This window comes from Equus przewalskii, chromosome 20 (genome assembly GCF_037783145.1).
Source record: "Equus przewalskii isolate Varuska chromosome 20, EquPr2, whole genome shotgun sequence".
NCBI lineage: Eukaryota > Metazoa > Chordata > Mammalia > Perissodactyla > Equidae > Equus > Equus przewalskii.
The window spans coordinates 42,766,447-42,794,059 of record NC_091850.1 but is presented as its reverse complement, the minus strand read 5'-3'; the positions used below and the strand labels follow the sequence as shown (position 1 = coordinate 42,794,059).

Genomic DNA, 27,613 nt, shown 5'->3' with positions numbered 1-27,613 from the left:
AATCCAGGCTACTCTATGTTGAAGCCCATACCCTTAATCATATCTGCAAAATCCTTTTTGCCATTTAAGGCCCAGAGTTTCTAGAGATCATGGCCCAGGCATCTTTAGAGGGGTTTCCTCATGCCTCCCACAGTTCTTTTAATTTTCATTTTACTGATTCCTATTGAGGGTGAGCATATTTTCTATGTTAACTGGTCATCTTGGTTTCTTATGCTTTGAATTGCATAGTCATATTCTTTTTCCAATTTCTCGCTGGATCATTTATCTTTTCTTATTGATTCGTTATGGATTATTACATATTGTGGTGAATAATCATTTATCAGTTATGTGCATTGAAATATTTTAAAATTATAGCTTACCTGTTAAATGAGTTTGTGATATCTTAAAATAGTAAACAATTTTAAATTTTAACGTAGTCAAATTTAACAATCATTTTTCCCTAACCCTAATATTGTAAGGACATTAATCTATGTTATCTTCTAAAAGTTTTTCAGCTTTCTCTTTTCCCTTTTCCTACACGTGTCTTTAAATGATTTGGAATTGATTTTAATGCATGGGGTGGTATAGGTATACTTTTGCCTTTAATAAAATTTGCCTCAATACTATATAATAATATTGATGTCTCTTTTGGTATTAGCGTCAAATTCTCATATACAAAGTTTGCACGTATTTCTGACTCTTGACTCTGTCCTTTATGACTAATATCATAATAATATGTAATTATTAACTATAATAAATCTTAACTGGTAAGGAAATCCGTCCTTATTAACCTTAAGTTTTCTGTGGCTATTTTTTCCATATTTGCTAATACTCCAGAACTGAGAATAAATTTCTGTTGTTTATAAGCCTCCCAGTCTGTGGTATTTTGGTATAGTAGCCCACATAGACGAAGACAATAAACTGTTATATTTTTCCCTGAAGGTTTTTTTGTTGCTGTTTTTCGGTTAAATTCTAGAAGCTTATGGCATTTGTTTATAATCTTATGGATATCGTGTTTTTAATTCTATCATCTGATTGTTTCAGGCTGCACATAGGAATATTACTGACTTTGTATGTTGATCTATATCAGTCAAAATTTCTAAAATTCTTTTATTTTTAATAGTTTATAGAGTCTCTTGGATTTCCTTTGTAGACAAACATAGAATTTGTGAATCTTTGTAATTTTGTTTCTTTGTTTTGAACTTTTATGCTTTTATCTGTTTGTCTTGTCTAACTGCACTGCCTCAAACTCTCATCAGATTATGAAGAGTAATGATGATGATGGGCATCCTTGGTTTGTTTACTCTTAAGATCCACAAAATGTTTTGACATGTGTTTCTGATATATGCCCTTTGTCAAATTTAAAAATTTCCTCATGGGGCTGGCCCAGTGGCGTAGTGGTTAGTTTGCACGCTTCACTTTGGTGGCCTGGGGTTTGCCGGTTTAGATCCTGGGTGCAGACCTAGTACCACTCATCAAGCCACACTGTGGCAGCATCCCACATAACACAGAGGAAGATGGGCATGGATGTTAGCTCAGCAATAATCTTCCTCAAGCAAAAAGAGGAAGACTGGCAATGGATGTTAGCTCAGGGCCAATCTTCCTCACAAAAAAAGAAAAAAATTTCCTCGTATTCCTATTTTTCTAGGAGTCTAAAATTATGTATGGCATTTGATCTTATCAATTCTTTATTATTATTATCTGACTCATTTTTATTTTGGTTTTTCTCTTTTAATTAATTAATATTATAAATTACATTAATATTTTACTAACATAAAAATATCCCTTCATTCCTGCAATTAAACATTTTAAGACTCAATTAAAAAGTATATTGCTGCATTTAATTTGTTCATATTTTATTAATGAGTAGAATCTTCGTTCATAAATGAAATTGGCTGAGATTTTCTCCTACTGTCTTTGATTTGAATGCTTCATTAAACAAATTAAAGAAATGGACATACTTTCTTTTTCTCTATTTATGAATAGTGTATACATAAATACTGATATTTCTGTGAATGTTCCATAGAACTTATCTGTTGAATTGTCTAAATCTCATAGCTTTTGAATTGTTTAATCAATAGTTCTATTTCTTTAATGGTTTCAGATATATGCATATTTTCTGTTTCTTCTTGAATCAGTTTTGATTCTTCTAGGAATTTATCAATTTGTTTGTTAAAAGTTTTCATTATGTAAAATATTGTCCTAGATTTCTGTCTAATTTTATTATTTGTGCCTTCTCTGTTGTTTTCTTAAGTTTCTTATGTCTCTTATGTCTTTTTGCATTTCCTTAATGTTTTCGGTGTTCTTTTTAAATTTTATTAGTATCTCATGGTCTTACCTAGACCTGATCCCTAGGGAATCTCAGCCTGGATCACTGTATCCTTCCGAGGCTGTGGGTGCTGTACCTGCCCATTTACACTTACAATTGGACAAGGGTGTTCAAAGCAGCCCAAAGCAAGCTACCTGGTTCTAAATGTTTTCCTCCCTGTCTCCATCGTGTACGCCCTCCTTCTGATGATCAGGGTCAGTGAGCTGTCTCAAGATGACAACTCCTTTCTTGCCTGCTGGTCCCTGGATACAAGGAGCCTAAAGTGCCAAGTGGCAGCCATAGCTTTTAATAAATGAGCCTTCTGCTGTGTCCCTCAGCCTCATTCAGTGTTAGGATCCAAGAGTTGCATGAGTAGGAAGCACAAATTCCCTCAGACGGTCACTTGTACAGATACTAAACATGCCCACTCATACTTGTACCTATTGGTTTGTAGACTCATGGATTCTTCCTAGTGGGGAGACAGTGGCATACAGAGGTCTTTGATTGGGTGCATATACTCCATCCTGAAGAATGGAACCCTATCCTTACAGAGTATTGTGTCTCTGCTGACACTTCAGCTACCAGCTGGCCACCAAGTGGCCAGAGGGTCTCCTTAAGGCATGATGCCATCATATTAGGGACTGAGCTTTGGTCTCTGTGACTGGTGGTTTGGTTTTTCAGCAGGGGCAGTGATACATCGAGTAAGTGAAGGTTGATAGTATTTGGTAAGTAAGTCCTAAACTGGCGATTTCCTCTCCAAGTCATCCCCATGAGGCCAAAGTGTCAATTATCCCAAAATGGGTGTCCCCAGGTTCATTAAAGACTTTCAGTGTTTCTAGGAATTTACCAGAAACCATATTATATCCATTTCATTACAATCTGAATAATTTTTATTTTATTAGGTTAGTATTGCATTTTAATGAAAATGAAAAGCCTTTAGCAAGAGCACTGAAAGGAACTCATTTGTATATTTTAATTTGTTACAAATTCAGAAAGAGTAAGTCAGTATTCTATAAAGCAGTAGTCCTTAAACTTCTGTATGCCTCAGAATCACCTGTAAGGCTTATTAAAATACGGATTACTGAGCCCCACCCCGAGTTTCTGATTTAGCAGGTGTGGAGTTGGGCCGAGATTTGCACTTCTAACGAGTTCCCAGTGATGCTAATGCTGTGGTCCTCCTGGGAACCACATTGTAAGAACCACTGCATAGAAGATACTGCCCACTGGCTTGTGTTTTCTAGACTCTAGGTGCTTTCAGTGAGTTGAAACATCATATTCTATTTTCTGTACATGTTCGTTTTAAGATTTCACCAGCAAAGAAATTTCAGAAGACAAAATAATTTTTGGTATGATTTGGTTTATCTTCCACTTTAATTCTTATATTTTGGTAGTTTGAATTCTGTTAACCTTTCTGTGTCCATTCTTATCCCATGACGCCTGTGCTATCACGTGCCTTTCTTGTCTGAACTGAGTAGGCACCGTTAAATCTCCACTCTGGCGATGACTTGCCAGATGCCTGACAAAACTCTATCTAGTTTTATGTTTCAATACCTCAGGGAACATCTTCCAGCCCTTTCTCCTCTCAATCTTCCTAAGCTAAGAGCTCAATGATTTTTGTTCCATTGCCTATAAACTGGTTTTTGCTTTCTGGTCTACCTTTCATTTGAACTGTCTTTCTTTTGGTTGTCAAACCAGAGCACACAGATCATAAAAGCACCCAGCTCTGACTTCCAGTCTAGAGAAAAGTTTTTTCTCAACATCTGACATGCTTGAGAGGAGAATACAGGCACTCTTAAGTCTCTTACAACAATTTACAGGTCTTTTTAGCAGTTGTTCAATATCTGTTATAAATGCTGAGTCTTCAAGAAAGAATTTCTAAGGAAATTCTCTCAAGTGTTTCTCAATAGCCTACTTCTAAAGATCTAAAACCTAGAAATAGCTTATATCTATCTCTCTTATTTCTTGGATTGGCAGCTTTCTATCTCTTCCTATACACATTTTAGGTGTCTGCCAGGCTGTTGAGTGGGACTGTGTTGTTGTGCTAATTTTGGGGAGCAAGGACAAGACAATAATCCCTGTCAAAGCTGAAACCAGAGCTTTTACTGAGCAGGAACATTGGGCTGATGACACCCTGTAATGATCCTCTGGGCTGCAACAGCTTGAGATATTACTACGGAAACAATTTATGTCCAATTTTATTGAGCTAGATATATCCATTGTCCTATATAATCTTTACACTAATAAACAGAAAACACATGTTATCATACCTTACTTAGCTTTCAACTTTATGAGGATGCATTCCCTAACTTTATTTTAATTTTTTAATGGCTTACAATATAATTAATAGCTCAACTGGGAAAAGTTGGAACTTGGATATGAAACAAATCATTGATTTGCTGTACTTCAGGTAACCTCAGTTCTCAAGAGCTAACATTTATTATATCCATTCTCCTCACGCATTCTGTTTATCCTTTATGCAAATTATAAGACCATGAAGTATTCCATGGGGTTGTTAGTTATGCATGTTTTATGACACTATTAATGCATCTTTGCACATCTAAAATGATACATTGGCAAAAAATTGATTAACCACAATGTATTTTACAAACTGAAACTAATTGTTTAACTGGATGGATTAGTTAGAACATGTTAGTCTTCTGGGAGCTCATGTTGAATTGTTTTCATGCCTTTCTAATTTTATTATACTAAATTTTCTGCAAATTAATGGCTTTAAAACAGAGTGCATCTCAATTTATAGGCAATAGAAGTACGTCTAGTTTCTCCAAATATATGTTAGAACCAATAAAAAAGAGTAATGAATAGATTATTATACTTTTTATGGTGAACATTTTTGCCAGTCACATTGATATAAAACTAGTTCAGGGACTTGCAAATTATTCAAAATTTCATCTAAAAAGTTTGCTATGACTCTATTCATTATGAAAGTTTGACCTTTTCTCCCTCATCTCTTGTGACTGTAGCTCAGGGAGAAAATAATGAATTTCACTCAGTCACTTACATTGCTATTGTGCAGCTTTTAATGATGTTCACAGATGGATCTGCCTTGAATTCTGCATCAATGAAATCCATTGTGGTTGTCTCCCTGAGAATAAAGTTTGCGTTTTTACTAAATTTTCTCAGTAATATTCTTGCTAAGTTTGAATATATTCAACCTGAGTCTTCTTATATGTGGAAGTCAACGTTGATAAGACTTGACTTGAAACATATGATTGGTTTTTAAGAACATGGTCTAGCTATTTATGATCTATTACCTGCTTACAAGAAAATAGTTATATTTTAAGTCTTTTATGATGCCAGTGATCCCATATTCTATGCTTGCCAAACTTCCTGGCATTTTCAATTTTGTGTGTTGTTTGTGTTTAGTGTAGAGACCAAGCTGCAGTAATTAAAAGACCGCAATGTACAGTATCTCAAATAAGGTAGAAGATTACTTTTCCCTTATGTAATCGTTCAAAGCTAGGTAAGCGGTCTAGGGTGAGTAGGCAGCTGTATTCTACATGATCATTGGGGAATCCAGGCCCCTTCTCTCTTGCTGCTCTTCCCTTCCCTAGGATCTTGCTTCTTTTACTGATTCTAGCTTGCAAGAGGAGAAAGAGTGAAATGAGAGGCTAGCAATTTCTTAAGGAAAAAGGGAAGAAAGAGTTTGGGGGCAGCAACTGTGGGCCTGCTGTTTACTTTTTTGAAGAATAGCAGGTTGGTTTTACCATGTCTAGTTATAATTCTTATTATCTAATTAAGACTGTATTAAAATATATAGTCTTCAATTTTTTTTTATAATTGAAAGGCATACATGAGTAATTGGCATATAAAATTGCACAGTGGTGAAATATCCACTCTGTAAGTGTACTTAAGAAAGCTGTAGTAAACAAATTCGAATCTTTCAGTCTATGGATTAACATTTCCATCTAATTTGACCATTTTTAAGTATCTTTATCCTTTAGGGGGTTACAGAAACCATTTAATGTGCCTGAACTTTAAAATATGTCATTTAGATTCCTGTTACCATATCTCTGTAGTATTCCTCATAAATATGTCAGATATAATATTTGTGACCTCACAAATGCACTTGATGATTTATAGCATTTACACTCTTACTATAAAAATGTGACATTAAGAATAAACAAGCATTATTGGCATTAATTACTAAGTTTGAAGGAGCTTTTAAAAGTATGAAATATAACTTGATATTGAAACCATGTTACAAAATTAAGTTTATTGAATAAATAAGTGCTCAGAAAATCTCCTTTTCTTTTTTAATGAGTAACTGCCAGGAAGGCAACTACTATATATATGTGTGTGTGGGAGGTGTGTGTGTGTGTGTGTGTGTGTGTGTGTGTGTGTGTATACGTATATATACATTTTTCTATTTCGTCCTCTAATGGTCTCTATGGTATGCCATTAAAAAAATTGAGCGGATAAATGTGAGAGCAGCAGTGGTATTTTCTCTAGTTAATTTTGCCTATTGACCTTCCAACTTGGACCTTTTCCCATCTTTAATTATTGAGCTTTTTTGACCATAGGTAAGTTTTTACCTATAAATGAATTTGCATTAATGTGCATTAGGGTTACTTATAGCTCCAATTTTAATTCTACAACTATTTTTTAAGGCTGTTTTAGACAAACATCCAGACTTTAGAAAATGTTTTATAATTTATCATTTTACTGAAATGTATTTGGATTTCACTTGTCAATTTCTCTATCATTCTCTCAGTAAGTAATCCAGTATGCTATAATGAAAATTGATTTTTCCTAGGAATTAGAAAACTTGACAACAAATTCCAGCTCAGTAACTATTTTTGTCCTGTGACCTTGAACAAGGCATTATTCTTTGAGTCAATTTCTTGATCTCATTATAGAGGGATTGAATTAGATCATTACTAACAAACTCCTAATTTCATTTCAAAAAATTGTATATGTCTATCACACTTTTAGAGACTTTTATAAGGCATATGGTTACATTTAGAAGATACAATGATGGTTTAGAAACAGTGTTGTCTCATGAAAGGCTTATTGTATTTATGAAGTGATCATTTCTACCCAAATAGAACAATTAATATATGAAATAAGTGCCATTAGAGGAATGTAAACTTTCAAATTCTTTGAAAAGATATCAAAGAGCAAGACCACTAGCCTTCCATTAGAATGTATGTTCTTGTAAATTTTCATCATTTTATGGATTATATTACCCCAATTTCAACCAATGTCACTTCCTTTTTTTGTAGCCAAAACTGTCCTTTTTCTAACTTTCCTTTTTGTGTCCAGTTACTTCTTTTTAGATGCCCTGCTTCCCAGGGAATTCTTCTTCCATCTTAATAATTCCAAGTGGAGAAAAGATAAAAATGTCTTCTCCTAGAAAAAGAAAATCCAAACTCCTTAAACTAACACTCATAACTTGCCGTGTGTTGGTCCTATGCCTTTACAGAATTAACTCTCATTATTTATCTACACAACTTCCCACTGTAAATAGATCAATCTATTATTCAGCTACAAAAATGTAAATTACTCACTGAAAATTTGGTTATAATGGATACTTGCCTAATAAACAATTTTCTAGGTTTCTTTTATCTTTCCAGATTGCCATCAAATCGATTTTGACTCCTAGTGATGCTGTGTCTAGCAGAACGGAACCCTGTCCAGTATTTATGTGCCATTCTTTCACCTTCTGGCTCTGATGGTATTTATAGGGTTCCCATGGCCAATTTTTTTACAAGTGGATGGCCAGGTCCTTCTTCCTAGTCTGTCTCAGTCTGGAAGCTCTGCTGAAACCTGTCTACCATGGATGTCCCCAAGGTATTTGAAATACGGGTGACATAGCTTTCAGAATCACAGCAAACACATCAACTATAGTATGACAACTAACAGACATGTGACATGGTCCCTTGACTGGGAAATGAACCCGGGCCATGTTGCTCTTGCTGAATCTTAACCACTAGCTCACCAGGGCTGGCTCCTTCAAGATTACTGGGGAATAAAATGACTGAAGGAAGTCCTCACCACCAACCATCAAACACCATGAGCATCATCTTCTTGCTTCTTTTATTCTCGAAACAAAATCTAAAAGACAAAAATTGTATGATATCACTTATTTGTGGAATCAAAAAAAGTCAAGCTCATGGAAACAGAGAGTAGAATGGTGCTTACCAGATGCTGTGGGTCAGGGAAATGGGGAGATGTTGGTCAAAAGGGTACAGACTTTCAGTTATAAGATGAATAAATTTTGGAGCTCTAATGTACAGCATAGTGACTGTAGTTAACAATACTCTATTACATACTTGAAAGTTGCTAAGAGAGATCTTAAATGTTATCACCATAAAAAAAGAAATAATAATTAAGTGAGTTATGGAGGTGTTAACTAACCATACTGTAGAAATAACTTTGCAATATACAAGTATATCAAATCAACACATCGTATATCTTAAGTTTGTACAGTGTTATATGTCAATTATATCAATAAAGGTGGAAAAAATTCTTTAAAATGAAATGTAATCTAGAGACAAATATAGATAGAGTTGGGGGATTTAAGGATACAATCAATAGTAGATACCAAAAAGGAGAAAAGCAAAAGGAAAAAGGTGGTTTTGCTATGTCAGCCAGCCAAAAAATGTCATTGTGGTTGCTTCCCCTTGAGTATTCTGGAGACATTAATTCAGATCCAAACTTGTTCTTCCCTGGGATGAGTAACTTTAGACACCTAGCATTAGTCTTCCACGATCAGATAAAAGCATCTTCCACTGGATCCATTGTTTCACATTGGAAGGACCACAAATGATTAGAACGCTGGCTGTAAAAAGTATCCACCTTCAGAAACTAGAGGTTGTAGGAAGGAATGAGCTGGTTAGACCTGTCTTATTTCCAGTTGAGTAAATGGAAATAGGCCTATATAGGACCTACTAATATTACAAGCATCAGACCTAGGAAGCATAAACACAGAACATTTTTGAAAAAGGCTATTTCAGGAAATAGACTTTAGAAATCATTGGGGTTTGAGATTTCAAAAACTGGAAAAGTTGACTCTATAAACAAAAAATAAAAATGTAATTTTAGATGAAAAAGATTTTTAGACTGAGATGAAAAATGCTATATGAAATAAGGTAATATCACAAGCAAACCATAACAAAGCAGAATTATATATTGCATTTTGATTGTGAATAAGCACAATAGTTGAAGAAGATGCTATATCAGGAGGATAGAACACAGACAGGACACTAGAAGATAACTTTTGAGACAGAGAGAGAACACATATAAGAAAAGCAATAATTCAAAATACATATTTAATCATAACATTTTTGAGATGAAATCCTGAATTGTAAATTACAATGGTCAGTATCAAAGTGCCCACCATATGGTACTAGTCAAAATAAGTAAAACTTAACCCACAGGAAACATATTTTGGTAAAATATTTGCATGTCACATTTTCAAATTTAAAATCATTCAGATAGGACACTTTTCCTATGAAAACAATCAAAGTGACTTCATATTTTTTTGTCATAACACCAACATGTCAAAACGATGGTGGAAGGTCTAGAAAAATTTGAGAAGAAAAATCCTCGAATTTTATAGGAAGCTATGAGGATCACATATAGAAGAAAACAAAAGTTTTTTTATGCTTTGTAAAGGTTTATACCACGTACCATTCATATAGCCTACCATTCAAAAAAATTATTGAAATCTACCAAGTCTGCAAGAAAACAGAAACTCAAGAATGAGAAAATAGTGCTACAAGGGAGTCACAATAAACACTGAAACTGGTTAAATATCTTGTTTGACCTAAATAATAACAACTACAATCACAAAATTGAATGGAAATATTACACACAATTCTCAAATTACTTGGTAAAAATAATTTTAGATGTAATAAGAATGAGATATACATATATAATAATCCCATATAATGTAATAACATGTAATGTCAGATCACATCAATAATAAAAAAATGACTGGAGGAAGGATGGAAGAATAGAAAACCTTGCTAAATTTCTCTCCTTTTTAGAGGTATTCAATGTATACCTTTCTTTCATCCTTGACATTAATAAATTCAAGCACCTAAAATGAAATTAGATATTGTATTATATCAGAATACATTGCACTATATCTGAAGTCAGGGAGAAAACAGACGGCACCTCTGAAGTGCTATTAAAGAGAGTTTAGTGAAAGGATATTTACAATGGCTTGGACAGGAGGAATGGGAACCTTCAAAGGGTGTAGCCCTCCAGGGCCAGCAGCAGCAGGAAACTATTACACGGTGTGCCTGGAAGGATGGGGAAGAAATGGTTCTGAGATCTCGTTGCGTCCTGCAGTTGCAGGAGAGTGCTGTCTGATAGCAGCTGTGGCCTGCAGTAAAGGGGGACAGCCTCTGGCATATTGTGGCCCATCATGGAAGAAACCCCACAAAGAAGTACCCCACTTTCTCTTTCCACTTGCCCTTTGATTTGCTGCTGGTGCCTCCATTGGCCAAACTCAACTGGAACCTAGAAATGAGGTGGCCCAGGGGATGCAATTATAAACTACAGCTTCTTGGGGCAGAGTGTAGGGTAAAGAAGCGCAGAGAATACATCCACAGGGACCCTGACATGAACGGAATAAAACACACTGAAGGCTTTAAAAATCAGTTGAAGATCTAAATAAAGAAGCCTCGTTAGTATAGAAATATTAAAAAATAAAGTAAAGACACAAAAGGAAAAGGGTATTTCTGTTAGGGAAACTAATTTGGTTTGCTCTCAATATTCAGAGAAAATAGGGGAAAATTGGTTGTTTGAGATACAATGTTTTTGCTGGTCAACATAAGATCTGTCCTTCAGTCACTAGGAATCACAAGTGACTCAGATAAAGGAGACTGGAGATAGAGGTCTGTGGTTAAGATATTTTATAACCAATGCTGAATCCATAATTTTAAAAAACTAGGATTAACTCAATGTTCACAGTTGATGCCTAGACAAGGGCTTTTGGAATCCCATTTAGAAACCAATTGCTGAAATCAGAATGCAGGTGTTTGGGGTATCTGAGTGCACAATTTATACTTGTCTAAGCTGAGATTTACATTACCCTCCATTCTGGGCCAACTCTGACTATTGATGGGCAGGGACCATTTATAGCTTTAAGTAAGAACGTATTAGGGATGTTACATGAGGTGGCTGGATAGCCTGAAATAGAAGAAGACAATAGTAAAGAACAATAAAAGTATCAAATGAAAAACAAAGAAATGGTAGGATCGCCACATCATCATGTCATGCTTAAAAACAAGGCAATACAGGGGCTGGCCCAGTGTCGCAGAGGTTAAGTTCGCAGTTCCACTTCTTGGCAGCCCGGGGTTCGCCAGGTCGGATCCCAGGTGCGGACGTGGCACCGCTTGGCAAGCCATGCTGTGGTAGGCGTCCCACATATAAAGTAGAGGAAGATGGGCATGGATGTTAGCTCAGGGCCAGCCTTCCTCAGCAAAAAGAGGAGGATTGGCAGTTGTTAGCTCAGGGCTAATCTTCCTCAAAAAAAGAAAAAAAAGGGCAATATAATAATTAGGTAAATATATATGATTACCATGACTCTCAATTTTTATGTTTACAAGAGCTCATAGAAATGAAAAATAAAAACTAAAATTCCTCCAACTTCCAAAAAAGACAAAGAACAAACAAAAATTTGCAAAAGAAACTCCTCCAAATAATAAACTTGCAAAAGTATTCAACTATAGTGGTAGTAGAAAATGAAAATCCAGAGAATAATGACTTTTTTTCTTTAAACTCTTAAATTATTAACAATAGGTATTATTTTACTCAATATTTATAAAGATGACAAAAGTTGCTTTCTCAGTGACAAGGGAGATGTAAATTTATTGTTGCTTGAAAGTAATTTCTCAACAAATGATTATGAAATTTAATTTTCTTTTGACAGGTAATTTTAGATGATAATTACTGTTTTAGAAAACCTCACCTAGAATAGAAACCATAATAAAGATATTTATGCTGCGATGTTCATCATAGTGTTATGTATATATCAGTTAGAAACTAAATATAATCTAGATCCATAAAAATAGGATACACATAAATTATATGGGAAATATGCTGTATCTTTAAAACATTGTCTTTGTAAATTTCAAAGGTGAGAAAATGGTTGTGGCTGCGCTTTAATGCAGGGCACAAACTTGTGTAAAAGGATATAATTATATACATACGTGCAAATATGTATACTTACATGAATATGTGTATACACATATAGATAATACTCACATATATTTATATGTGAGTATATATATCATATATATCTCTCTCTCCAGACATACATCTTTGCATAATAAAGACTGGAAAGTATATTAAAATTTGAATGCTATTTTTGTTTGAGTGGAATAAAATACTGCAAGTAATACTCTATCATTCTGCCAATTTCAGCCTATATGGCTACCTAGATGTTTCTTCCTTCTTCAACATTTCTGAAAAAAATATGATTTATTGCTCTGTGAATATGTTAAGCAGAATAAAGTGAATTTGTATATGTTAGAACAGGTCCAGTATGCTCATGCACTTGGTTGCTGTAGCTTAAAGAAATTTCTAATCCTGCTTTTGTCAAGAATTTGCATGTATCAGTTTTGTGGCAATCAGAAATAACATTTAGATGCTGTAAGTTAACTTTTTAGAAAGTATGCTAGGATTAATTAAGGATTAGATTTTTTCTTAGATAATAAAACATATATTTCTGAAGATGCAACCTGCATTAGTAAAAACTCAAAACTCAAGTATGTGACATTTGCTTTAAAAAAGGAAACAGAAAAAACACGTGGGATTCAATCAAGTTTGCATATGCTGCTGTCTAGATAGTGAGGATGCTCCAATGCCAAATATAGATTAGAAGATATAAATGGGTTCTTTTCTTCTGATAAAAGCATACTTCTAATATGTCATATTTAGAGAACAAATTTATACAAATCTTCTGGAACTGTTAAAAGTGAAGAGATTAAAATTATTTTCTTTGGGGGAAATATATTTTGACAGATTATGTTAAATGACTTTCCAAAATAACCAGTAGTTATGTTAATCTATTATATTCCATAGTTGCTATTAGATGCACTATAAGGGGACAAAAAGGCATTGTTATTTGTAAATTTGGAAAATGTTAGATTAAGCAAAGACTTTTTTTTTAAACTGTGAGATTCTCAGTGCTATTCATATAATCAATCACTGCTCTGGGTCAGGTCACTACGATAAAATCTGCACATGATCATCACAACAGCCTCATGAGGTAGGTATTATTATTATCCCTATTTGGGGCCAAATTAGAGAAATTAAACAATTCGCTGAGTTTACGTAGACAGTAACTGCTGAAACATCTGTATGAGCCAAAGCAGGCCTAAGCATATGTCCGGATTCTGAACTTCCAGAAAATATATCGCCTCTCCTCATCACTCAGTACCCACTGACAGTCTCAAACAATAGAATATAGTGTATGATGCTTCCCTAATTTACTGAATCTTAGACCTTATTTTTTCTAAAGAATCTCAGAGGCCTTCTGAGTTGCAGAATTTGTTTTGCAAATATTCAAGTTTTATTTCCCTACCTTCAACCTCTTGCTACATTATTAAACCTTATTTGTTTGTTTTTAAAAAAAATTTTGTTTTAAATGAGAGAGAGACATGGCATGGAGGAAAGAAAATTAGAACGTAGGACATGGGACAATCAGATATGGCAGAAAAATGTATTGGGTAGAAGATAGAATATGAATGATGAGTTTAGTTGACAATTTATATCAAAGTGAGCTCTTCCTTATTACTGTTATTAAAAATCATTATTTAAAAATATTTATTTTTAATAGTTTGTAGCTTATCTAAGTATTTGGGCCCTGAAGCAATTACTGAAGAAAACCATTTTAAAAACAGAAATAAAGTCTGAAGATGATTCCCTGCTGCTTTTTTCTGAAAATCGTAAAATAATAAGACCACAGAGGGTTTTGAGTAAACCTCAGCATGGGGTATGAACAAAATGAGGAAAATATCTTCCTTGACCTACTTAAAACATGTATTTTCAACCTTTTTCTTTATTCCTACTGATTCCTCAATCAAGGAGCGAGTGTTACTCCATAGGAGCTGTAAATTGGTAAAATTTGATATTGATTTTGCATATATTAGAGGTGTTTCTCACTTGGACCTGAGAAGAGAAAGGTGGATCCAGTTCAACATAAAAGACCAAATAAAAAACATACTAAATTATTTATTTTGACTCATGGTAGTGGCCTAGCAGAGAGTATCCGGTCTTCAGGTTCATATATTTGTCTTCAGATTGAATTATTCACGATGAAGATGGAAAAATTTATGCCATCTTCAGGAAACTATTCCCTTTGGCCGGAAGTTTCAAGGATACCAATTAGGTCCATTCTGCAGGATTCAGTCTTACTTTATAATAAACAGTTGACTTTCATCTAATAACATCTCCTTGTGTTGGGAGCTGTTGAACTGAAACATCTACGTCTATGATATAGCGGACTTTGAGGAAAGAGTCCTTAAGATGTCTCCCATCTCAGCACGATTGTCGGCATCATTTCTAGTAAGGTTTTAGGGGGCCCAGGATAGCTCGCATGTCAGTGTTCTCCATGTTTTGGTCAATACCTACAATAACTGGAGAGCAGCCAACCCTGAATTTCACTAGCTAACTAGAGAGAAATGTTAGAAAGGGAATGTCCTTGGAGGAGTAAATCATATGACACAAGAAAACTCCTTGGGTTCAAGTTTTGGTTTAGTTGAAAGTGGAAGAGTGAGAAGCCCATAGAGATGGAGAGAACAAAACAAGGGAAGTAGGAAATATGCTTTCACCCAAATTAGGCGTGATTTACAGATGCAACGATGGTAATGGGAGATTTTATTTTCTTTGGTATTACAGTGTATTTCTGGTATTACTAGCCTAACCACTGGGAGTCTAGATCAGTGTTTATTATATGCATAAGTGCCAGGCAGGCCCCCTAAGAATCATTTTGGTACGACTTGAAAATGCAAAATGAGGCACCATCCCAAGAAATTCTGATTCAATGGGTTTAGGGTGAGATTCAAGAAGCTAAATGATAATAACAGTACAAATCCCTCGAAGGTTCTGGTACACAGACAACCACACATGTCAGACCACATCAATTTAAAATAAATGAGACTGTGAAACAGGACAGGTTGGATCACTAAACAAGTAGGCTGACTGATATTTTAAATCTTGGAAGTAAAAGGTCAGTGAGGCAGGGTGATAATTTCCCTTAATGCTAATTATCCCCTCATTTAATTTGAATAGAATTTTCAGCTAAGCAGATAAATAACAAAATTTAAAATTATATTTCTCAATCTTCCTTGCCTTTAGATGTGACCATGTGACTGAACTATGGCTAGTGGAATGTCAGAGGAGATGTCCTACAGCTGTCTAGGAAACTTTTTGCCACATTCCTTCCTCATTCTTCCCTCTCATTTGGTGGTTTGGATTGTAGAAGCTGCCAAACTAGAACACCAGGAAACGGGCCAATCTTGGGGATGGTGGCATCGTGAGCTGGAAGCAGCCAGAATCCTCGAAGACTTTAGAGCAGAGCTACCACACCAGCACTAGTCTGGAAACCCCTGAGATTTTGAATGAGAGAGAATTACACTTTTATCTTGCTTTTCATGCTGTTCTTCAACTCCAACATTCCTAATTTTAAAATTATCTAACATTATGTACATGAACCAATGTCAAGGGTAGATAGTACGGAAGGACGGCAGCCTGGGATGCCAAGGGCAGGAACAGAATGATTCAAAAACAATTCCTCCACTGTGTTGGTCCTACGTAATTTGAAACATTAAAAAGCAATACTACTAAATATGAATTTCGAGAAATGTGCAGTCTAGAGATATACCCCTGAAACAGTGAGACTGCTAAGGGTTTTAGCGCATTCATAAAATGTGCAAAAATGGAGATATCATGTCAGCTTGCATTACTATTGCCTAAGGGCAATCTTGATTGACCCTAATTAACAAAACTAATGAATGTGTGCATATGTGTGTGTGCATGTGTGTGCATGTGTGTGCAAGTGTGTATTTGACATTTGAATATAAAAATTTAAAGAACAGCCCTATAATGAAAATAGAATATTTATTTTTGTACCAGACTTGACATTTTAGAGCAAGTAAATCACAGGAAATGTCATATGTATTATAAGAATTAAATTATATATTTAGAAGACATGAGCAACCCCACTCAAAATATATGAGTAGTGAAGAATAATTCTGAACGGGTATTTTTTATATCACGATTCTAAAACCTTCATAAAAGCATCAGTGCTAGGAAGAAACATTTACTGATGGTTAGTGTGTTTCATTAAAATTAAATCCTGGTAAGAATTTAAGATGATGTTTTTGTTACTTTGAATTTCAGACAAAGTATTTCTGGTTTTGAAAGTAGATTCTAGCAGTTTATATGAATAACTTGGAATTCAGTTTCTCATTCTTTAATCAGCTCATGCTGATTGTTGTGATGAAATTGCTTGGTTTTCATTCTTGATGTGCTAACATTTTCTCATGGGCATTTGTTTTTTGGTGAGGAAGTTTGTCTCTGAAATAACATCCGTTGTCAGTCTTCCTCTTTTTACTTGAGGAAGATCTGCCCTGAGCTGACGTCTGTGCAATTTTCCTGTACTTTGTATGTGGGATGCTGCCACAGCATGGTTTGATGAGAGGAGTGTAGGTCCGCACCTGGGATCTGAACCCACAAACCCCAGGCCACTGAAGAAGACTGCACGAACTTAACCACTGCACCACTGGGCCAGCCCCTCATGGGAACATTTTTAAGATTTAAAAAAAAAATCTTTTCTTTTCACAATACATATTCATTATAATAAAAAAGAAAACAGAGAGAAGCACATGGAAGAATATGAAAAACACTGTAATAATACTTTCCCTAGAGAGCCACTTTTACAATCTTTGTCCATGTTTGTCTAATGGTTTTGTTGCTTTTATTTCTTAAACGTCTGTGTTAAATTGCATGAGTAATACAGCGCATTATAAAAAAGTCAAAACATTATATGTACTAAATTATATGTAGTAAAATCTGAGTTCTTTCCCTATGCCCAGGCTCTATAGGTAAATACTATTAGCTATTTATTGTACAGCTTTTCAGACATTTTTCTGTGCACTCCAAGATAGATAGATAGACAGATAGATACATCAACACATTCATACAGATACATACAAAATACTTCCATAGACACATTTTTACAACGTAGGTAGGATAAGTGTTTCTCTTTGCACACACAAGCACATACACACAAATATATATTTCTATGACTCAAATTTTCCACTTAATAAATAGCAAATTTCAGAACAGTTGAATATTAGTTTCTTTATTTAAAAAATCCCCAATTAATGCCAGTCAGCTCCAGAAATAGAAACTTTCATTTTAAATTCCAAATCTAGTGTTCTTTGGGAGTTCTTTGAAAAGTGTGAAAGTAAGAGAGGTTATGAGAAATCTCTTCAACACTTTGCTGGAAGTCCTAGACAGTTTAGCAAGGTTATAAGAAAGGTATGAAAGAGATTCTGATTGTAAAATAAGGATTAAAACCGTCTTTATTCACAGATGATGCGATCATCTATGTAGAAAATTTTACGAAATTTATAAAAATGCTACTAAAACTAAAAAGTGAGTTTAGCTAGGCCACAGAATACAAGATCAACATAGAAATATCTATAAAATAAAAACAACCAGAAATTTACCTTAAACTAGATTTTTTTTGCCGAAGGTCATCCCAGATTGTGTAAACTTGAAAAACATTTGTGTAATTTTCTATATTTCTGTGTGTATACTTGATTTATATAAATGCTTGTTTATCTTTAAGTCAATTTGGAGTTCTTTACAAGTTGGTTTTTGTAATACCATCCAGAGGTAGAAAAATATAACACATCTATACTATACAAATATAGACATATATAAACATACAGAGAGATGAAGAGATCTTATAAGATTCGTTTTAACATTTTGGTCATGAGATAGGTACAATAATGCAAAACCCACAAGTTTATAACAGATCAGTTGGATCCAAATTGTGCTTTGGCAGATAGATTAAGTTGAGGTTATGTGCTCAGATGGCTAAACTTTTTATGAATATTTGTGGAAAAGACTTTTAAGATTTTTTGTTCACCCAGTTTCCAAACAGGTTCTCCTTTTATTTTTTCAGATAGAAATTAGCTCCCTGAAGTTTGTTTTTCAAGAAATGGCTCTGGGTTCCTTGAGGAGGCCAGGTGGAACATCTACATCTCAAAATCACAGAGACGGGATGTAAATTTCTCCTTAAAAGGCTTTTGTTTCTTAAATCCTGATCTTTTCCATCTGCAAGCCTTTTGTGATGAATCAGGGAGTGTTGGGGATTGGTAAAAAAGGATAAGAGGGCTTTGAATTACTCCTAGTCGAATTTCTCTTGTTGTAAAGACTGGAGTCATAAGACAAGTACAGTTGTTGTTAATTCCTCAAAGAAGTGGGTTGCAACCTGAATGATATCAAGACCCAACCATCCAACTACATTATCCTCAATTTGCTTGTTTACAGTAGGGAGAAGACCTTCAACTAAGGTGGCAATCAAAAGATTCCTGAGGTCCAGATTTGAATGTTTTAGTAAATCCTTCCACGATGGCTTCCGAATGTTTTTCTTTCCCCCTGGGTACATAGTTTCATTTCAGCTTAAGGGAGAAGGCCTAAAATGAAGTTCCCATCAGGCTCTGAATACCAGCTTCCGATTTGGACAACTTCTGAGTATAGAGCCGCTTAAAACAATTTATTTTTCAAATATCTTGTCAGGTTTCAGCAGGACAAACAGTGAATATTACCGAGAGTATTGAACAATCCCATAGATACACACACACTCACTTGAGACATTTAAATTACAAATACCATTTATAATGACATCGAAATATTATGTACATAGGACTACATCCAATAAAAACTGTGTCAGATTTGTACACTGAAAACTATGAAACTGCTGAGAGAAATTAAAGAAGACCCAAATAAACAGTTAGATATACTACGTTTCTGAATCAGAAAACTCCATAGTGATAACATGACAATTCTCTCCAAAATGAACTCTAAACTCAACACAATTCCAATCAAAATCTTCACAGTCTTTGTAGAAATTGACTGATTCTAAAATTCATATGTAAATGAGCAAACACCATTGAAAAAGAAAGCAAAGTTGGAAGATTTTGTTAAAAAAACAAAATCCAACCTAGTAAATTTTAAAGATCTTATTGGCTTTATTGAATGATTAATGAGTTGGACAACATGCAATCTAGTAGCTAGAAGGGAGGTCTGAGGAGCAGTACAAGATGAAAGACTTTTATAGGCAGAAGGTAGCTGGAAAAAAGACGATAGGGTAGCGAAAAGCAGATCGATTGTGGCAAAGTCACTTTCCTTTAGGGGATGGCAGGAGTCTATCAGGCAAATGACCTCACTAGTGCTGATCAAGTGATTCTTGATTGACTAGTTTAAGATTCCATTTCTGGAAGAACCCAATCTGTAATTAAGTCTCTGTTTGGTGATGTTGGGCTTAGCATAAGTGACTTCATTTTCAGCCTGTCTTGTCTTTTTAACAACTTACTTTGGTGGATTTCAAGATTTATTTATTTTTTTTTTTTGAGGAAGATTAGCCCTGAGCTAACCGCTGCCAATCTTCCTCTTTTTGCTGAGGAAGGCTGGCCCTGAGATAACATCCGTGCCCATCTTCCTCTACTTTATATGTGGGACGCCTACCACAGCATGGCTTGCCATGTGGTGCCATGTCTGCATCCAGGATCTGAACTGGCAAACCCTGGGCCACCAAAGCAGAACATGCGAATTTAACTGCTGCGCCACTGGGTCGGCCCCTCAAGATTTATTTTAACGCTAGAGTAATTAGCAGTGTAATATTGATAGACAAATAGAGCAATGGAAAAAAATAAGAGTTCAGAAATAGACTTATACATATGTGGTCAACGGAGTTTTGACAAAGGTGCAAAGGCAATTCAGCAGAGAAAGGATAGTCTTGTCAACAAATAAACAGTGCTGGAACATACCCAAACGTTGCCTCATATATCAAAACTAACTCAAAATGGATCAAAGACCTCAATGTAAGTCTTAAAACTACTAAAGCTATAGAAGAAAACAAAGAAGAGTATCTTTATGGCCTATTTTTAATAAATAAAGATATATTGGAATACAGCCATGCCTCTTTGTTCATTTCCATCTACGGCTGCTTTTGCAATAAAACAGTTAAGTAACAGAGATCACATGGCCCACAAAGCCTAAAATATTTACTATCAGGCCCTTTTCTGAAGTTTGCCAACTGGTACTGTAGATTATAAGGAATAGAAAACTCAACAAAAATTAGCTTCTTGGCTGAACCAACTGGAAGTCCAGGAGGAGCATGGCTTCAGGGTTGTCCTAATGCTCTGAGTTTTGCGGGTTGACTCCATCTTCAGACAGGCAAGATGGCTGCAACGTTTCAGGGCTACACAGCCCAGATGGTAATATCTGGAAGGAGAATAAAGAAGTAGTTCCTTCTTAGGGTTTCATCTTTAGTTTCTGGAAACTTTAGTCAAATGCTCTCAACAAACTAACTTCATGTACCTCTGATGTAAATGACAGTGTGACAGGCGAGTGACAGTCTTCTGCCTGATTCAGCCTCTTTGCCATGAATTTATGGCTTAGACCCACATTTTTCAAATGTCCATGAGTGGGAAATGGAATTCCTTTTGACCACTGAGGGCCATCTTGTGGGTGGGGATGGGTTGGTGGAAAGTAGGATGAGGTGATGGTAGCGATACTTTATGTGTATTTTCCGCTATTACTTTTACTTCAAAAAGCACTGCTTGTTTAATTTTTGAGTAATTGTATTTACTGGTACGTTTTCTTCCCTTTTCTTTTTTTGGAGGTTCCATCACTAAACATCTAAAAATGCTTGCAATATGTTATTCATCTGTATGAATACTCTCAGCTGTTGGTTGTAGAGAAATACCTTTCTAATAAAAATGAAGCATCTTTCTATATATAGTATTTAAGAATTTAAATTATGTGTATTTTCAAATTTCGTATGCCTTTTGTTACTTATTTTTTAGTATACTCAGATTACATTTGTGATTTTTTCATCTCTATTCATAAGTAAGTTTAAGTCTACATTTGAGCATTTGGGGGTTTCATTGGGTTTTGACATTAGTTATATAAACTATGATATTAACGCTCTGTAAAATGGTTTTGAAGCATTCTATTTTTTTCTATGAATTGGAATGTCATCAACAGAATTGAAATGTTCTTTTTTTTTGAGGAAGACCAGCCCTGAGCTAACATCTGCTGCCAATCCTCCTCTTTTTGCTGAGGAAGACTGGCCCTGAGATAACATCTGTGCCCATCTTCCTCTACTTTATATGTGGGATGCCTACCACAGCAGGGCTTGACAAGCAGTGTGTAGGTATGCACTTGGGTTCTGAACTGGCGACTCGCAGCCCACCGAAGTGGAACGTGTAAACTTAACTGCTGTGTCACTGGCTTGGCCCTGAAATATTCTTTTCCAAGATGGTCTGATATGACTGACTCTTAGAGCTGTCTTTGCGAGGCGCATTGAAACACAATTCACCATAAATTATTGGTCTAATAACATTTTATTTCTGTGTTTAATCAGTTTTAGTAATTTATAACATTAAAAATTCTTTTTCTATAGACCTTGAATTTTCTGATCTTTTATTAAGTTGGGTGTGTGTGAAGAAGATTGCCGCTGAGCTAACATCTGTGCCAATCTTCCTTTATTTTGTGTGGGAAGCTACCACAGCATGGCTTGATGAGTGGCACCAGGTCTGAGCCCAGGATCCAAACCTGTTGCTGCTGAAGCCCCGGCTGCTGAAGCAGAGCATGCGGACTTAACCACACACCACTAGGCCAGCCCCTTATTAATCTTTTGAAAAGTGTATGTTAGTATATAAACTCAATAACATGTAGGTAAATAAATCATTATACTAAAAATGATTGAAGAATATAAAGTTAGTTTTTTCTTTTAGGGACTAGACAAATTACGCCCATTTTATAAATATTCAGCCTCAAAATTGGATATGTATATTATGAGAAAAATTAAAATAGCTCTTAAAAGTTTCATGACTAGTTAACATGAGAGCCGAATATTTTCTTTTTACGAAGGAAAAAAAATACCAATGCCAGTTATGCAACACATGGCTACTGTGGAGAACAGATTCCCTCTCTATGTGTGATTTTATAAATATCTATTTTAGTTTGTATGGTATTGTGGTAATTTTAGGCTTCCTCCTTGCTTTAGTGACCTTGACATGGAAATACACACATTTAAATCCACCATTTTGCTTTGGTGAAAATTTAAAATCACCTCTTAGGCATGACCATGTTTCCAACACTATAGACTAGACCTGCCAACCATTTCCTAGCTTCCTAAAACTTTCATAGACTGGTGGTTAGTCCCTTAATAGGTGGTTCTGGGAAAGAACAAAGCCAGTCCACCTATTTAAGAAGATAACTCTGTACTAGAATTTGGTAAGCAGACTGGAAACCTTCTAGAAATCTCAGGACTTAATAACCAGACATTTCTACTCAAAGGTATTTGAAATTAGTTTTTCCCCTATGCATCTTTTGATTGCAAAGCTTTTTACTACTTAGTGTCCTGAAATGCTGTGATTTGTAATAAAAACATAATTTAAACATACAAACACCTTCAGGATTAACACAGGACTGCACTGCTTTTCCTTTGTAGAAGAGCAGATGCGTTCTGTCAGGCCTTAACAAACTAAAGATTGCAGAATTTTCCTCTAGAAACAAGTTTATCTGCTATAATTGTGTATGATAATGTTATACTCATAAAACATATTAATTAAAATTATTGAAGTTTTTCCGGAATTGTGGCTTTCCTTCTGGATATTTAGCATTTCTTTAAATAGCATAATTCCTTTTTTAAACTGTTAAAGTTTGTAGAGCTCATTTAGCTGGATGAGATATTGGATTATTAAGTATCATTAAGAAAATAAATTAACATTGATAACAGGAGGCAAGTGTTTATAGTTTCTGAATGGGATATGGCTTTTAATAAAAATGAAAGAATTAATTTTCAAAGCACATTAGGACTTCCAGAATAAAAGTGTCCACTTCAACATTCAAGGTTATAGATATGAACTCTTGCTTTATGGTGGTTTGGCTCATTCAGAGCCTTCCCTTTTATATGCGTAAAGCTCTTGCAAATTTATTATATTGTTACTTACTTATATTTACTTATTTAACTATTTATTTATTTACTTATTTATTTTTCCTCTCTTGGGGAAAACTTGGGAGAAACAAACTGTGCCCATTTATTATTTGCCATCAAGTATGTGACACCAAAATTTCTGTACCCCTCTCTCAAAAGAACACATTTCACACAATTCTCACAGAATTCCTGAGTCCCCTGGTCAAAACCAGTTGCCACATTTTTCTTCAATATTTCTGCTAGATTGAATGTAGGGACTTGCCTATTTAATTGGTCTCAAATGAGGCAGTTATTGGGTCTCATTTTGGCCAATTAATTCTGCCCTAAAAGGTTATAAAGGAGTTCTTGTTTGAAGCTGACTCCAAGCGTCAGGTAGAGCCCTACCTGCCTAGCCATACCACACATATCAAAAAGTGGATGTAATCAAACGCTAAATAGGCAGAATAAAATGTTATTTTTAATGTCATTTTTGTATTTTGTGGTATATACGAAAAATGAATATATATTTGACTGCCAATACAACTTTTAAAAAATTGTATTTTATCATAAACTTCTTATTAAGTGTTTTGAAATGAATTTTTCACTTTTATTGACTTTAGCAAATTATTTCCAGTCTTTGGGACACTTCTGAGAGGTGATTAAGACAGAACTCCTGTTTTTAAGGAGTTAAGAAATCAGAGGATAAGGGGTATCAGCCCAGGTTTATATGATCCAAAACCAAAATTAATGTATCCTTTAAGGATGGTGTAAAAAAAATGCTTCCTAGTGTCTAGAGAAATTCTCTCTCCCTTGCACACTCCCCCAGGACTTTATGAAGACACCTGTTCATAGGAACCGTTAAAGGTCAAGGTGATGCAGGGCTAACAGATGGGATGTAAAAAAGCCTTTTTAGGGCATATTGCATTGCTATCCTCTTCTTTTCTTGGGGTGTTTATATTTGAACCTAACTTTTGTCCTACTGAAATAGAAAACTATAATAAAACTAAGAAAGCCTTGGCCTGGGGTACGGAGCCAACTGTGTTGCTAAGTTTGTGTTGCTTCTATGTCCATAGACTTTCTTGCTGAGAGGGGAGGGTCCCTGTGGATATTGCGTGCAACCGATTTCAACAGAAAACTGTATTAGTGTTTAGGTTAAAACGCTGCTAGGAAACAATTTTCCTTCATGTTTCTGCATGGCTTGAGAGCAGAGGCATGAGTGCCTTTGTTCTGGACCATGTCTTCAAAGATGTTGGCATGATGCACAGCCTTGGAAGATACATAATGTCTGCCTGAGGAGCAAAGAGCAGATTTGTTCACTGTTCAATATAGGAAAGATAATATGTCCCTCTGAGGTAATGGTCACCATGCCTACAGTCTGTTACAAAAGATTCAGGTTCTCTAAGCTGGGGTTCTGCTTCTGTAATACAACCTACTCTGCTGTCAGTTGCACACTAGGAGTCTTGCCTTTTCAAAATACCAGTTACCTTCGGAAGCTCATCCTTTGCCATGATTTACAAAACTACCATTACTACTTTCCATTCAAGATGTCAAACTGATCAGAATGTTTATCTTCTCTCTTCTACCAAGAAGTGTTAAAATGAGAGTAAAAACTTGAAAAGAACTATAGAGCAGGAAGGGGGCCATTAGATAACCAAATACGTGGATACATTTCTAGGAGATAAAAATCAAATGGGGATAATACTGATAAATCTGAGAGAAGAAAAGGTGCCTACAGTCCAGAATATTCAGAGAAGGCTACCACAGATATAGGAGATATTTTTGTTGGCAGAAACATAGAATGACTCCAGCAGCAGAGTGGGAGAGACTGGGAGCAGATTTGGGATGTAACAAGTAATCAGGATGCTTAATTAAAGGATATTCTAGGGAACATGAGTGACAACTGGTCTCTTGTCACCTCCTCAGGTGCAGGGAGTAATTGTCTATCATCAGTGTTCATGCTGGCATTATAGCCTAAGAACTGCTGTAGAAATAAATTGAACCAACTCTCTAGAAAGATTAAGAATCATAATACAGTGGCTGGCACTCCAATCCAAGGTCTTCATTGATTTGACATTTCTGGACAGCACTCCCCTACTAGTTTGATCTTTCCTATGCAAGCTAACATAAAGTTCGTCCATTGACTCATCCCTCCTCTACACAAAGCTTTAGTCCACCCTCTCTTTCAGGCAGAAGTATTGTAGGGGAAGAAACCAACACAAGGGCAATTATTCCACCTAGATTGTCATTTGTATAAATGAACAATCAGCCAGGATAACCAGACTTTTGAGAAAAACTAGCAGTTTAAACCTAGGCAAACATAGAGATCAGATTATTCAAATTAAATAGATAGTCAATGGAACATAAAGTCTATCTTCCTTCTACTTCATATACTCAGAAGAATTCATGATGATGAACCAAATACGGCAACTTTGAAAAAAGGCAATGTGAAAACAAGAAAGCATTCTGAAATCAGAAATGTGAATGCTGAGATAAAACGATAAATAGAATAACTGGAAGGAAAACTTATTGAGTGAAAAGTCAGATATGACAAGTATGAGAATGGAGTATCAATATAGGTAATCCAAAATATAACAAAAATGTCAAGAATAAGGAAGAAAGTTAAAATGGAAGAAGATTTTGAGAGTTGAAATAAGACATAAGTTTTCTTACTGAAAGGACATCAAAAACCAAAACAAAAAGGGATAAAAATACTGTCACTTAGACATCTTCTTGTAAAATTTCAGGGCACAATGACAAAAGAGAAGATTCTAAAGGCTTCCATAGAGACACAACCTGTTAAAAAGCTCACCTATAAAGGATCAAGAATCAGACTTGTTATTAGCTAGATACTTTCAAGTTCTGAGGGGAAAAAAAAAATAGACTTAGGTATCTCTTGTCAACCAAACTATCCATTGAACAATAGGGCAGAATAAAATATTTTTAGAAATGCAAGATCTCTACAACTGCACATTTTACAAACTCAGGAAACTAAGAAATTAACCTAAAGAAACAAAGAAAAAAACCTATTCAGAAAAAAGGAATACAGATACTTGAAAGAGCAAGATGTGAAATCTAATAAAAGATGAACTAAGATGTGCAATGAAAATAAATGGCGTGATGACAGCTGTGCTGCAGTCCTAGAGAGCAATCTGTCCAAATTAGAGAGGGAAGTTTCAGAGCTCTGTAAAAGATGCCATCAGGAGTCAAGGGGAACAGCATCATTAGAGAATTGGAAAACCTTAGAGATGTCATGAAAAAGGCATATGCTTTATTTTGAAACATAAAAAATAAAATCAATTGCAAAATGCAGAAAAAATAAGACAGCCAAAGTTCAAATAAAATGTACCATAATTTGAGTAATTAATGGAAAATAAAACCAGAGAATCCTTTTGATGTTTGCTTGAGTGGTAAAAAGATGTTCGATTCAATAATTTGAAATACAGCTTTTTGTCATTTACTGAAAAACTACATGCAGGAAGTAAAGGAGAAACTCTAAGGCAGAGGCCAAAGACTCCACATGCAGTGCTTGACAGATCGATTTTACAGCTTATCTTACATACAGGAGAACAAGCCAAGATTCCCACCGTCCCCTCTGAAATGTATCCCCGACACCTTCCAGGGAAACAGGTCCTTACACACACAGGTAAAGAAACTTCCTAAAGGCTATCACACTTGAAAAGATGTTCAAGTAAGAATCTGAAAAAAAGGAGAGTCACAGTAAATGAGACCAAATGTATACTTTAAAAAAACTCAATGACGTTTGCAAGAAAGTCACGTATTAATTCAGGGGAATGAGAGAGTTTATGATTTTGAATCTGTAAAGAGGTCACAACACTAGTTGTAAAGGGAGTAGAATATTAAGAATACTTTTTGTTGTTTGAGCTTTCAATTTTTAGAAAGTCTGATAAAATTATTTTGATTATCATGGGGTTAACTTACACTTCATCCTGACATTTGGAGCATTCTTGAACGACATGATTTTGTTGACTTTATCCCCTCTCCTAGGCATCAGTCCCATATTTTCATGTCCCTGGTGGGCATTCTGCTATATATCATCTAAAACTTCAGAGATGATACATAATTTAACTCCAGTTTTGCCTAATACTGACTCCTATTCTTTATTGACT

At 35.2% G+C, this 27,613-nt stretch overlaps 1 long non-coding RNA gene across 2 annotated transcripts in view; it reads left to right on the top strand.

Moving 5' to 3' along the window:
• LOC139077945 (uncharacterized) overlaps positions 1-27,613 on the top strand; it is a 224,472-nt gene that overhangs the window by 159,130 nt on the left and 37,729 nt on the right. The gene's annotated exons all lie outside the window — the stretch shown is intronic.